Here is a 12,862-nt window from a genome sequence, read left to right as displayed (position 1 = left end):
ATTATGAAGCAAATACCCATCCCGCGCAAGAAATAGTAATGTTACCAGACGCCTTTCCCCAGACCTCTTTCTCCTTCCTCTGTCATTCTCTTGCTTTTTCTTTTAACCACTCATGTATGCGTCCCTAAACAAAACAGTAGTTTGCCCGTCACTGAACTTCATATCAATGGAATCATACCCTATGTTACCTTTTGCATCCTCTGTTTTTTGTTCAACATTATTGTTGTGAGATTCATCCACGTTCTTGCATGAAGCTGCAGTTCACTCGCTTTCCCTGCTGTAACCATTGTGTAGTTTTCCATGAAATAAATAATATATTTACCCGTGGTACTGTTTCTAGACATTTGGGCTGTTTCCGGGTTTGGGCTATTGCAAGCCATGCTGGAATGAGCATAGATTCTTTCTTAATCAGGAAAGTGGTTACTAACAACAGTTCGCAGCGGTTTGAGCAAGTATTCGGGGACGTGGCCCGCAGAGGGCGGAGGGGCAGCTGCTTTCCTTCCAGGCACTTCGGGAGCTGCTGGCCTCCTCCCGAGAGGACCCCGGGCCACAGACGGGCCCCGGCTGTCAGTGAGGCCTCCCAGCCTTTACTGGTGTGGACAGTTTCAAGCGTGGATTGTGCAACGAGCCCTGGGCTTTGGAACATGGCTGGGCAGGAGCCTGGAGTGGACTCTCTCCCCGGATCATGGTCATCTGATCCTTAGGGTACTGGGGGCAGAAAGGACAGGAGAGGTCCCCTGGCAAGCTGCTCTGCGCAGGCCAGCCTCACTGTACCTTCCCTGCCTTATTGAGATGAAAGCACTTCGTCCACCTCCCCAGTGAGAGGCCGGCTATGTAGCAGGCAGGTGTGGCCTGGAGAGCGCCTGGTTTTCTTTGCCCTGGACAACAACATTCCAAGAACATCCCACCAGGGGAAAGTGGGAAAGATGTGGGATGATACAGCTTCGGGTCACTGAGCTCTAAGCTTGAAGCTGACTTTCCAAGGTCTGAGCTCACTGGTGCTCTTGGCTCCCAGCTTGTCACAGAGTCCTGGGCTCTGCTTCTCCCCTCCCGCGGGCTGCGGGTCCTCCAGGAGGCCCGGCCAAGAGCAGCAGCCCCAGAGAACCAGGCTCCCAGCTGCCTGCGACGGTGCCCACCCCCTGTGGGATGCTACGTCCTCCTGGTCCCCTGTGTCCTCCCCTCCCCTCCAGGGAACTAGCAAGGAACTCAGATGGCATCTTATTTTGACCCTCAGTTGTTTCTCTAGCATCCATGCCAAGCCAGCTGGCAGTTGTCTTGCCGCTCCATGTCCCACGTCCAAAGGGGCCAGGTCCCAGGTCCCTACACACAGCGGCAGCCTCCCCAGCGCCCGTTGTCTGGCCGCAGATCGAGGGCACACACCCAGAGAGGCCCCACAGCCCGGGCTGGTGGCCCCAGGAGCAGATGGGCTTGTTGCTCTCTCCTCCCTCCCCCGGCCCCAGAAACTGGCCCAGAGCCCCCTCCTGACAGTGGCAACAGGGAGCCTCTAAATCAGCGGTTCTCAGCCTGTGGGCTGCGACCCCTTTGGGGGTCGGACAACCCTTTCACGGGGGTCGCCTAAGACCATCGGAAAACACATATATAATTACATACTGTTTTTTGTGATTAATCACTATGCTTTAATTATGTGCAATTTGTAACAATGAAAGTACATCCTGCATATCAGATATTTTTTTTAAAAAATATTTTATTGATCTTTTACAGAGAGGAAGGGACAGGGTTAGAGAGTTAGAAACATTGATGAGAGAGAAACATCAATCAGATGCCTCTTGCACACCCCTTACTGAGGATGTGCCCGCAACCAAGGTACATGCCCTTGACCAGAATCGAACCTGGGACCCTTCAGTCCGCAGACCGACGCTCTATCCACTGAGCCAAACCGGTTAGGGCCATATCAGATATTTACATGACGATTCATAACAGTAGCAAAGTTACAGTTACGAAGTAGCAACGACAATAATTTTATGGTTGGGGGTCACCACAGCATGAGGAACTGTATTAAAGGGTCGCGGCCTTAGGAAGGGTGAGAACCACTGCCCTAGATGCTCTCCTGAGCTCAACCCCAGCCCGAGTAACAGGCCACGCCGAGCAGAAGAAGGGCCTTCCTTGTGGGCCTCTCATTTCCTAGTTAAAGGTGCGTATTGCTGGTCTTGCCCCTTCCCGCCCAGGTACCTCAATGTGACGAGCAGTGGCCCTGGGAGAGGAGCCCAGCCCACGGGAGCCCCTCTCCATACTCCCCGCCCCCACCTCCAGCAACCCCTGGGCATGCTCACGTGACCTTGGGCCGCGCAGGGGAAAGGCCAGGACAGGCCGGACCAGCCACATTTGGAGGCCAGGGGCCTCCCCTTCAAGGCGCACCATCTGGTGGGGTATTTTCCTACAAGAGAAGCCCTCGGGTCCTGGTGGGATGCCCTAAAACTCTCCTTCCTCACCTTGAACCTTGCCCCTCCCCACCCAAACTCTGAAGGCTTTGCCCCAGCTAGCTGTGCACCTGGGCCTGCTGCCAGCGGAAACCCTGGATTCGCTGTTCTGCTGGGCATTGCACCAGCTCCGGGGGCGGCCACGGCACCATTGTTCCCAGCCACCGGGGCAAAGGCAGAGCTAAGGCACTAAAGGGAAGGCCGTTTTCCCCGGGGCCTCTCCTCAGAGGCCGTCTGCAGGTGGGCGGGTGGAGGGGCGCTGCAGCCGGCAGGGCAGGTGCCTGTCATCCAGGGGAGGGCCAGGTCCCACTGCACCTCTGTCCCAACCACGTCTGTCTGGTGGGCGGAATTCTACGGATCCGCCAACTCAAGATCCCGTCCGTCCCCGGCTTATTCAATCACACACTGAGCTGGGCACGGCGTGAGGGGATGTGATGATGCAATTAAAGGCCTGCTATAGACGGAAGGTTGTGGAGCCCCTTCCCCAACCTGCTTGTCGAAGCCCTAGCCCTCGGTGTGATGGCATTAGGAGGCGGGGCCTTTGGCTAGGGCTTGAGGCTAGAAGAGGTCATGCAATGGAGCCCTGTGATGGGAGTGGTGCCTGAGCAAGAAGAGGAGGAAACACCAGCTCCCTCTCCCTCTGCCAGGGAGGGGACAGCGAGAAGGGGGCCGTCTGAAGCCAGGGAGTGGGATCCAGGAACCCTGAGCTTGGACTTGTGGTGATGCCGGTGTAAACAGACCTATAAAATCCCATAGAAGTACAGCACATATAATTATGTACAGTATATAGCACTGGGTAATGATAATGAATGCCTAGGTTACTGGTTTCTACATCGGCTCTACCATACTTTTTATCGTTATTTTAGAGGATACTCTTAACTTATAAAAAACTTTGCTGTAAAACAGTGTCATGAGGCGTGGCATCAGCCTCACACATCTCATTCTTACCTGTCTCTCGATCGCATCATTTTCTCTTGTGCTTGATTGAGTGGCGTGTGGCTGTATAAATGTAGTGTATCCTAAGTGTACAGGGTTTATAGAGCCCCAGTGGTGGACTCTGCAGACACGCCCCACTCACTCACTGACTCACCCAGAGCAACGTCCGGCCAACTCAATTCACGCTCCGTGCCCTGCGTAGGCATTCCATTTTTCAGCCCTTATATCATACTTTTTTAAAAAATATATATTTTATTGATTTATTTTTACAGAGAGGAAGGGAGAGGGATAGAGAGTTAGAAACATCGATGAGAGAGAAACATTGATCAGCTGCCTCCTGCACACCCCCTACTGGGGATGTGTCTGCAACCAAGGCACATGCCCTTGACCGGAATCAAACCTGGGACCTTTCAGTCTGCAGGCCGACGCTCTATCCACTGAGAGCCAAACCGGTTAGGGCTCTATATTACTTTTTAACTATATTTTTATTGATTTCAGAGAGGAAGGGAGAGGGAGATAAGAAACATCAATGATGAGAGAGAATCATTGATCAGCTGCCTCCTGCACACCCCCTACTGGGGATCGAGCCCACAACCCGGGCATGTGCCCTTGACCGGAATCGAACCCAGAACCCTTCAGCCCGTAGGCCGACGCTCTATCCACTGAGCCACACCAGCTAGTGCCCTTATATCAGCGTGTGCAAAGGCCCTGAGGGGAAGGATGGCCAGTGTTTCCAGCAAACAGCAAGGAGCCACTGTGGCTGGAGCCGTGAGGGAGAGGCGGGCAGAGGGGCGGGAGGTCACACGAGGCCCCCTGTCACCATGAGGACTTGAGCTTTTACACGGTGACATGGGAACCCTTGAGGGCTGGGCAGAGGCGGCCGTGAAAGAACACAGCCGGCTCAGAGGCGTCCGTGTCACTAGGTGAGGGGTCATGGCTGTGTTCCGAGGCAGAGATGACTGACGGATTCACGGAAAGGTCAGGTGTCAGTGTGAGCAAACGACGAGTCGAGGGAGCGTCTAGATTTCTAAGCTGAAGGCGCAGAGCGGCTCTGCAGAGGGGGAGGTTCGAGGGGAGGCGACCACAGGAGCTCAGCTCTGGACCTGTGGTCAGATTCCTACTGGACCAGCCCAGGGGGCAGCCTGGACTTCTGGGGAGATCCTATCCGGAGACAGGAATTCGGAGGCAATCAGCTTACAGATCGTGTCTAAGTCACGGGACTGAGAGCTCCCAGAGCCCAGTGTGGGGAGAGATGTTAGCACAGGGAGCTCGGGGCACTGCGGTGACCAGCAGTGGGACGGAGTCAGTGTCTCCAGCCAGAAAGATGGCTCTAAAACAGCGGTTCTCAACCTGTGGGTCGCGACCCCTCTGGCGGTCGAACGACCCTTTCACAGGGGTCGCCTAAGACCATCCTGCAGATCAGATATTTACATGACGATTCATCACAGTAGCAACATGACAGTTATGAGGTAGCAACGAAAATAATTTTATAGTTGGGTCACAACATGAGGAACTGTATCTAAAGGGCCAGAAGGTTGAGAACCACTGCTCTAAAAAGTGCCTCTAGTTTGTAAATGCTGGTAAAACGTCTACAGTACAAACAATTGTCATTTCGACCATTTTAAAGTATATAATGCAGTGGTAGTCACAAGGTTGTGTAACCCTCAGCACTATTTCCATAACCTTTTCATCACCTCAAACAGACACTCTGTACCCCTGACGCAATAACTCCCATCGCCTCACCTCCCAGCCTCTGGCAGCCGCTCCCCTGCTTTCTCTCTCCGTGGATCTGTCTCTTCTGGACGTTCCACATTCGTGGAATCAGACAGCAGGTGGCATTTGGTGTCTGGCTTCTCCCACTTCCCACAATGTCTTGAGGTGCATCCACGTGGCAGCGTCTGGGCTCTTCATTCCTGTGATGGCCAAATGACATTCCATTGCATGGGCGTGTGTGTATCCACGCACCTGTTGACGGACACCTGGGTTGTTTCCACCTTTGACTCTTGTGAATAACGCTGTTATGAATAAGCAGTGATTCTTAACAGGGGTCTGCGAGGCATGAGCACCCTGCCTTCCCAGGAACCCTTGGGAATTTGTCAGAGGAGGTGAGATCTCTCTTTCCTTATGAAAAGGGACCATGGGCTAGACAAGGTGGCAAACCCTGACTTTAAAGCAAATGGGATTGAAACTTTCACTGAGAAGAATTATGTGTCAGTTATACAGGAAACGTTATATATTATATGTTATGTTATATAATATATTCCATAGGAACATGTGACTGAAATTCTAAGCATGTGGAATCTGTTCTATGTATTGTGTTGTTGTTTTTTAAAATATATTTGTATTGATTTCCGAGAGGAAGGGAGAGAGAGAGATAGAAACATCAATGATGAGAGAGAATCGTTGATTGGCTACCTCCTGCTCTGGGGATGGAGCCCGCAACCTGGGCATGTGCCCCGACTGGGAATCGAACTATGACCTCCTGGTTCATAGATTGACACTCACCCACTAAGCCACGCTGGCGGGGCTGTTCCATGTCTAGTTTATCATCTGTCTCTCTGTGGGATGCACCCCTGGGAAGGGCAGGGACCTGGTCTACGTTGTGCACAGTGTCTGCCACACAGCAGGCCCTTGATCAATGTTTGTGCGACAAATGATGGGAATATGAAGCAGCCAGACAACAGCCACCTGGGCCCTGGTGAGGGGAGCACCGTGGCTCCAGACTGCCTCTCTAAGGCAGGTTCTTACCTGTGGGCCACACACCTAGAAGGCAACTAGGTGCATCTATTCTCACCGACTTCCCACAGGAATCTAGCATCTCCTTGACCTAGGTGAGCAATGGGCCCTGGAGGGTTTTCAGCAGTATACCTGATTCTGTCAACAATAGAAATCACAGATATTTTCATATCATGGTTCAGATTTCTCAAAATGCCATTCATGCTCATCACTACTTCTATAGTCATCATAAGACCAGCTGCCACTGGATCTTACGTAATGTGCTAATAGGGGCACATATACAAATGTGCTTTTATCAACTATTTTGATCATTACATTATACTATAACTAGAGGCCCAGTGCACGAATTCGTGCGTGGGTGGGGTTTGGCCAGCCCGGTCCCTATCGGAGCCAATCAGGGCCAAGCCGGCCGTGGGAAGGGGCTGTGGGTGGTGGGCCAGCTGAACCATCCCCAGAATGGGGCTGGGGGAGGTTGGCCAGCCAGCTCCACCCCCAATTGGTGTGAGGGGGGTCAATCGGGAGCAGAGCTGGCTGGGGGGAGGGGCTGTGGGATGATCGGGGTGGTGGGGGCCCATCAGGGGTTGGGCCTGGCTGGGGGAAGGGGCTGCAGAAGGTTGGCCAGCTGGCCCCACCCCCTATTGGGGTGGGGGAGTGATCAGGGGTGGGGTGGCTGGGGGGAGGGGCCAAGGGGGGTTGGCTGGCCAGCCCCACCCCCTGATTGGGCAGTTTGCTGGCCGCAGTGGGCATCATAGTGACTGGTTGCTGGCTTTTTATATATATAGACTAGAGGCCTGGTGCACAAAAATTTGTGCACTGGGGGGAGGGGTTCCCTCAGCCTGGCCTGTGCCCTCTTGCGGTCTGGGGCCCCTCGGAGGATGTCCATCTGCTGGCTTAGGCCTGCTCCCCGGGGGATTGGGCCTAAGCTGGCAGTCAAACATCTCTCTGGCAGCCCGGGAGCCCTCGGGGGATGTCCACTTGCCAGCAGGGAGCAGGCCTAAGCTGCAGTTGGACATTCTTAGCGCTGCTGAGAGGCTCCCACCACCACCGCTGCACTGGCAGCCATCGGCCTGGCTTGTGGCTGAGCAGAGCTCCCCCTGTGGGGGCACACTGACCACCAGAAGGCATCTCCTGCATTGAACGTCTGCCCCTAGTGGTCAGTGTGTGTCATAGTGACCAGTCATTCCCAGTAGTTCTGCTGTTAGGGTCAATTTGCATATTACTCTTTTATTATATAGGATAGAGGCCTGGTGCATGGGTGGGGGCCAGCTGGTTTGCCCAGAAGGGTGTCCCGGATCAGGGTGCGGGTCCTGCTGGGGTGCCTGGCCAGCCTGGGTGAGGGGCTGAGGGCTGTTTTCAGGCTGGCCACGGCTGCGGGATGGAAGCAGGTATCTGGGATTTATTTATCTTCTATAATTGAAACTTTGTAGCCTTAAGCGGAGCTCAGGGCTGGCCAGGGTAGGCGGGAAGCTTGGCTTCCTCCATTGCCAGGGGCAACCTAAGCCTCCTGCTAGCTCCAGCCCCGTGGCCGCTGCCATCTCTGTGACGGGCTGACAGTGAGGGTGTGATGGTTAATTTGCATATCACTCTTTTATTAGATAGGATTACGCCACTTTGTAAATTTGCCTTTATCCTTTGGGTCACAGGCATGGCTAGATGGCAGAGGGGCCCGTGGTATAACCAAGGTGAAGAGCCTGCGCTCAGGGCTTGCCTCGCTTTCACCTCCATGGCCATCCCAGGGGCACAAGCTGTCCTGGTCTCAGGGTCACACCCGGACCCCGGGTCACACACAGTGCAGTGCAGTGCCCACCATTCACCACCGGGAGGCGCTGCTCCTCCCAGGTCAGAGAAAGCCCAGGGGCAGGTTCTGGCCGCCTCCTCCTCCCATCTGTGTCCTAACCAGGGTTGGCATCAGAACTTCCCGGGAGCTTTTCCCCTTTCTCCATCTCTCTCTTCTTAAACTTTTTGTACTGAAAAAGCACACGAACCCACCCGCCAGCTTCAATAACTACAGCACACGACTAATCTTATGTTACCACGCCCTGCCTGGGGGACTCTCTAAGAACACAGATGCCTGGCACCGCCCCCGATGGGGGGATTGAGTGTCAAGGCTTATTATGAACCTGGCACGGACTCCTGGACACCCCAGGTGACCGAGTACAGGTCTCCAGATATTACTACTCCCGGCTCTCAAGACCTTGACCCTGCCTACCCCTGCAGACCTGAAGGTCTTTTCCCATCTCTGACCCCAATCTTCTGTTCATACTCATTTCCTCTCGCTCTGGCTCCGCAGGACTTGGGAGCAGCTGGCTCCTGTCCTCGTCACTCTTCCTGTGTCGCTCTGAAAGCCGGTATGAAGTAACCCGCGCCTCACGCCCTTGAGCAACCACCCACAGCCACATTCTGCTGGCGGCCCAGTTTCACGGTGCCTCTTCCTGTGGGCAGAGAACAAACCTGGAGTCGACGATTTCCCAGCTTTTCAGACTGGGGAGATAGTGTTAAGCTATTAACCCTCGATTTTGGAGTGTCCAGAAAAGTCCCTGTGAATGGCTGAATTGTGTCCATGCCACGCCCCTCTCCCCATTCATATGTTGAAGCAGTAACACCGCAGTTACTCAAAATGTGACTGTACTTAGAAATAGGGTCTTTAAGGAGATCATAAAGATGAGGTCACTGGGGTGGGCCTCTGGACTGCGCCTGGTGCGGTGAGGGGTTCCCCCAAGGTCCAGGCAGGTGCTCCAAGGAGCAAAACCTCCTGGCGCCCACTAGTCCTCGGGCATCCTGGACGCACCCTCACTGCAAGGCAAGAACCAGGTGCTGACTCGGTATTTTCATTTTGACTGGATTCCACGCCCAATTTAGCCACTGGTCCTGGGGACAGCCCAGAAGAGTGGCAAAGGTCATTTCCATAACACCCCCCTTTAAATGTATAACAGCTACAGTTTACAGATTATTTTGTATGTTTGCAAGCACAAGCTTAGAAAACAGAAAAGAATTTGAGTTTAAATATTCCAGGAAATCACAATCTAATTACCTCAGTTCCTGTCTGGACCTCAGTTTCTGGTCTGGAAAATGGGATTGTATCACAGTGAGCTCTCCCTAACGTCGGAGGAAAGAAATCAGGGCTCCTATTGGGTTTTAAGAGCTCTGCAGGGTTCCTTCTGGCCACACAGCCAAACAAAGGAGCAAAATTATATATAGAGGCCCAGTGCACGGATTCATGCACTGGTGGGGTCCCTTGGCCTGGCCTGCGGGGATCAGGCTGAAACTGGTTCTCTGACATCCCCCGAGGGGTCCCAGATTACGAGAGGGTGGTTCTCGGGTGACGCACCCTAGAATCGGGCTTCTTCCTCTCTGGTTCCGGGTGTGTCACCTGAGAACCGCAGCTGCTAAGTCACCGCAGCTCGGCAGCTCCTGCATTGAGCGTCTGCCTCCTGGTGGTCAGTGTGCATCATAGCTACCGGGTGGGCAGTCGAACGGTTCACAGTATGTATATATAGATACTGTGAACCCTGAGGGGGAAAAAGGACACCTACGAAGAAGGGCTCCTTGTGCCTAAGTGGGTTCAGAAAAGAAAAAAACAAAACAAAACAAAATAAAAACAGCCTAGCAGCCATTTCTGCACAGGGGGCTCCCAGGCAAACTGCACTTCATGGGGAACTGGGGAACGCTCCGCTACCCTCCCTGCACTGTTTCTGCAGTCTGAGCCAGTGCTTATAAAGGAGTCCCTGGAGTCCTATTTCAACCAATAGGACTGAGGCTTTCTCCATCCAATCAGAGCTGTGCAGCTGTGACCAATCAGAGCAGCTCTACTCTGGCCAATCAGAAACCAGCGGTCGGGACTTCTGTTTATATAAGCCAGCTCCCCTGTATTCCCACAGTGCATTTCCCCCATGTCTCACTGCCAGCACCAGAGGCCAAGGGCAGAGCAGACCACTGGGGGGCTGCCTAGCTGAGTGGGGGTGGTCCTGGGCAGCCCGTGGGGTGCCATTTCCACGGCAGCCGCGCTATAGCACTGTGGAGTGTTCTGCAGCAGTGTCTTCACAGCCACGCTGTGCTCCTTCCAGCTGATTGCACGCGGTCAGTTTCCCTTCCTTACTGCACTCCACAGTGGGTATTCCTGTGGGCATCTGAATTTGACAGTACATATACACACAGACACACACAGACTTCTGTTTTTCTAACCTTTTTATTTTGGAATAATTTTAGATTTACAGAAAAGTTGTAAAGGACAGTACAGACTCCCTCACATCCTTCCCCCAGTTTCTTTTAATGGTAACACTGGACACGGCCATGGCACATTTGTGAATACTAAGAAATTAGCACTGACATGTTACCTTTAACTAAAGATCTCTTTTGGATTCTACCTTTTTTTTCCTACTCATGTCCTTTTTCTGTTCCAGGATACCACGCAGCATCTAATCAAATAGAAATAGATAGGCTCTAACTTTTTACTTTGAAATAATAGATTTACAGGAATTAAAAAAGAAGAAGATGTACAGGGAGATCCCATGTATCCTTCACCCAGTTTCCCCTGGTGGTTACATCTTGTGAAACTAGAGAACAATAACGAAACCAGGAAATTGATAGGATAATCCACAGAGCTTGTTAAATATCTATCTATCTATCTATCTATAGATATATATATGCACATATCTATTCAATCAAATACTTTAAAAGCCCACTTTGCCTCACAATTCAGATCAAATACTTTTCCTCAGAAAATGTGCCTCTAACTCAAGTCGCTCTATGAAATTCTTGACCCTATGTCCAGCCAATCAGCTGTCGTCCACAGTCGGCCCTGCAGCCCTGAAAGCAGACGTGTACTCTGCCAGGCGTGTGGACCTCCTCAAGGTGCTGGACCCTGACCTTCCAAAGTCATGGCCCGTGTGTGGGGGCCGGGGGTGGAGGAGTGAGGAAGGGGGGTTGGGGATGAAGGGGTTGCCCCTCTCTGTCTCAATCCCTTTTCTATCTAAACTCACTCCCATGTGGCCAAGACGGCTTTTCGTGCCTCCTGCACCTAGAAAGATAAAGAGCTAGATGGAGGCCCAAGCACATTCCTCCTGCCAGGCAGACACAGAGCACAAGCCCTATACGTCTGCTCTGAAGGCGGCGGCAGTAAATTAAATTGCCAAGACACCCGCTTCATCAGAGCCCTGGACGGAAGCCCCGGCGGCTGCTCCCGCGCCCTTACTACCCAGGAGCGCCTGCAGGTGCGCTCCGTCCGAGAAGGACCGTTTTTCTTGTTGCTGTGGCACAAACAAAAGCAAAGAGGGAGAGGAAAGGCGGCTGCTGGCGAATGGTTGACCTGAACTCAGAGAAGTAGGTTATTGAGGCCAGAACCCTTTCGTGTAAAAGTTCAGGGCCCCGAATCAGTCGGTGGTTGGGAGAAGGCAGACACGCTTCACTTCTGCCTGGAGCTGGGAAAAGGCGAAGACTTTGGCTCAGGAACGATCCCAAACGCCGCCCAGGTCAGAGCTCCGACGAGGGACCCGGGATCCGAGCGTCTGTCACTGCAGCCGGCATTCCAGGCATTCCAGGGCCCCACTTCAGCCCACACCTGCCGCTCCGCGCCGCTCCGAGGCTGGGGAGCCCAGAGGAATTTGTGGCCAAGTGGGCCTGGGCGTGGCCCATCCAATGTGTGAGGCAGGCCCTCTGAGCGCGGAGGAGAAATAGAATAATCCCCACAGGAAGGAATAATCCCCACAGGAAGGCCTGTCATCGGATTGTGTCAAGTGAATCCCAGAAAACCTCTCGCAGGGGCCTTCCGACTTTCATACGGTGTCAGAATAGAAACAAGCTCCTCCCCATCAGCAAGGGGAGGCCGTGAGACAGACCAGACAGAGCAGAAGGTGGGGTCCATCAGGTGGGCAGGGGCTGGGAGGGTAGCAGCAGGGGGCGTGTGGGAGCTGGGGGTCACGGCAGGTGCTGCCTTGGCCGGTGTCAAAGGCACAGGCGGTTCATCATCTCACAGACCCCGGAGGTTTGATTTAGTCATCGGGTCGGAGGAGAAGCCACGGACACCCAGCCTCACCTCCCGGACTTGGGCGATTTCTGTAAGCGCTGGATTGGAGACCGGGAGGACTCCGGGCTCAGGGCCACAGAGCTCAAGGACACCAGGGGGAGAAAGGCAGGGGCCGAGGCGGGTCGGGGAGCTGTCGAGGCACAGGGCCCGCTGGCGGGCTGCCCCCGGCTCACTGGAGGCCCTGGGTGTGCCTGGTGCTCCTAGACCTGGAGAGGCCTCCATGCCTTCATTCTCCATCCCCTGGCGGTTAGGTCCGGTGCCCATGGCCATAGCCTCAGCTCTCTGGAGCGGGAGCTTGCCTCTGGCGGGACACTGAGAACTGAACTGTCCTTGGCCAGCCGAACACACCACCCCCTTCTCACCCCCGGTCATCCTGGGCCTCTCAGGTGGATACATCGGCAGTGCCTACAGGCACATTCTCCACAAAGACTGCTTTCGGAATGTGTCTGGAGGGAGAGTGGGTGTGAATGGGTGTGTGTTCACGGTCAGGTCACTGCCAAGCAGGTGCACAGGGGAGTGCCGCTGCCCTCGGCCCATCCCCGAGGACATGAGCCGGTGGTCAAAGTGCAGAGTCTCGAGCCTGACTGCTTGGGTTCAAATCCTGACCCCCTTCCTACCAACGGCATCCTTAGCTACTGTTGCCCATGGCATGGTTCTCTGTGTAAGATGGAACAACAGACTCTTGCTCACGAGGCAATGTGTTTAGAATGCGGAGAACAGGGTTCCCTAC

This window comes from Myotis daubentonii, chromosome 3 (assembly GCF_963259705.1).
Source record: "Myotis daubentonii chromosome 3, mMyoDau2.1, whole genome shotgun sequence".
NCBI lineage: Eukaryota > Metazoa > Chordata > Mammalia > Chiroptera > Vespertilionidae > Myotis > Myotis daubentonii.
Note: the sequence above shows the minus strand (reverse complement) of the source record.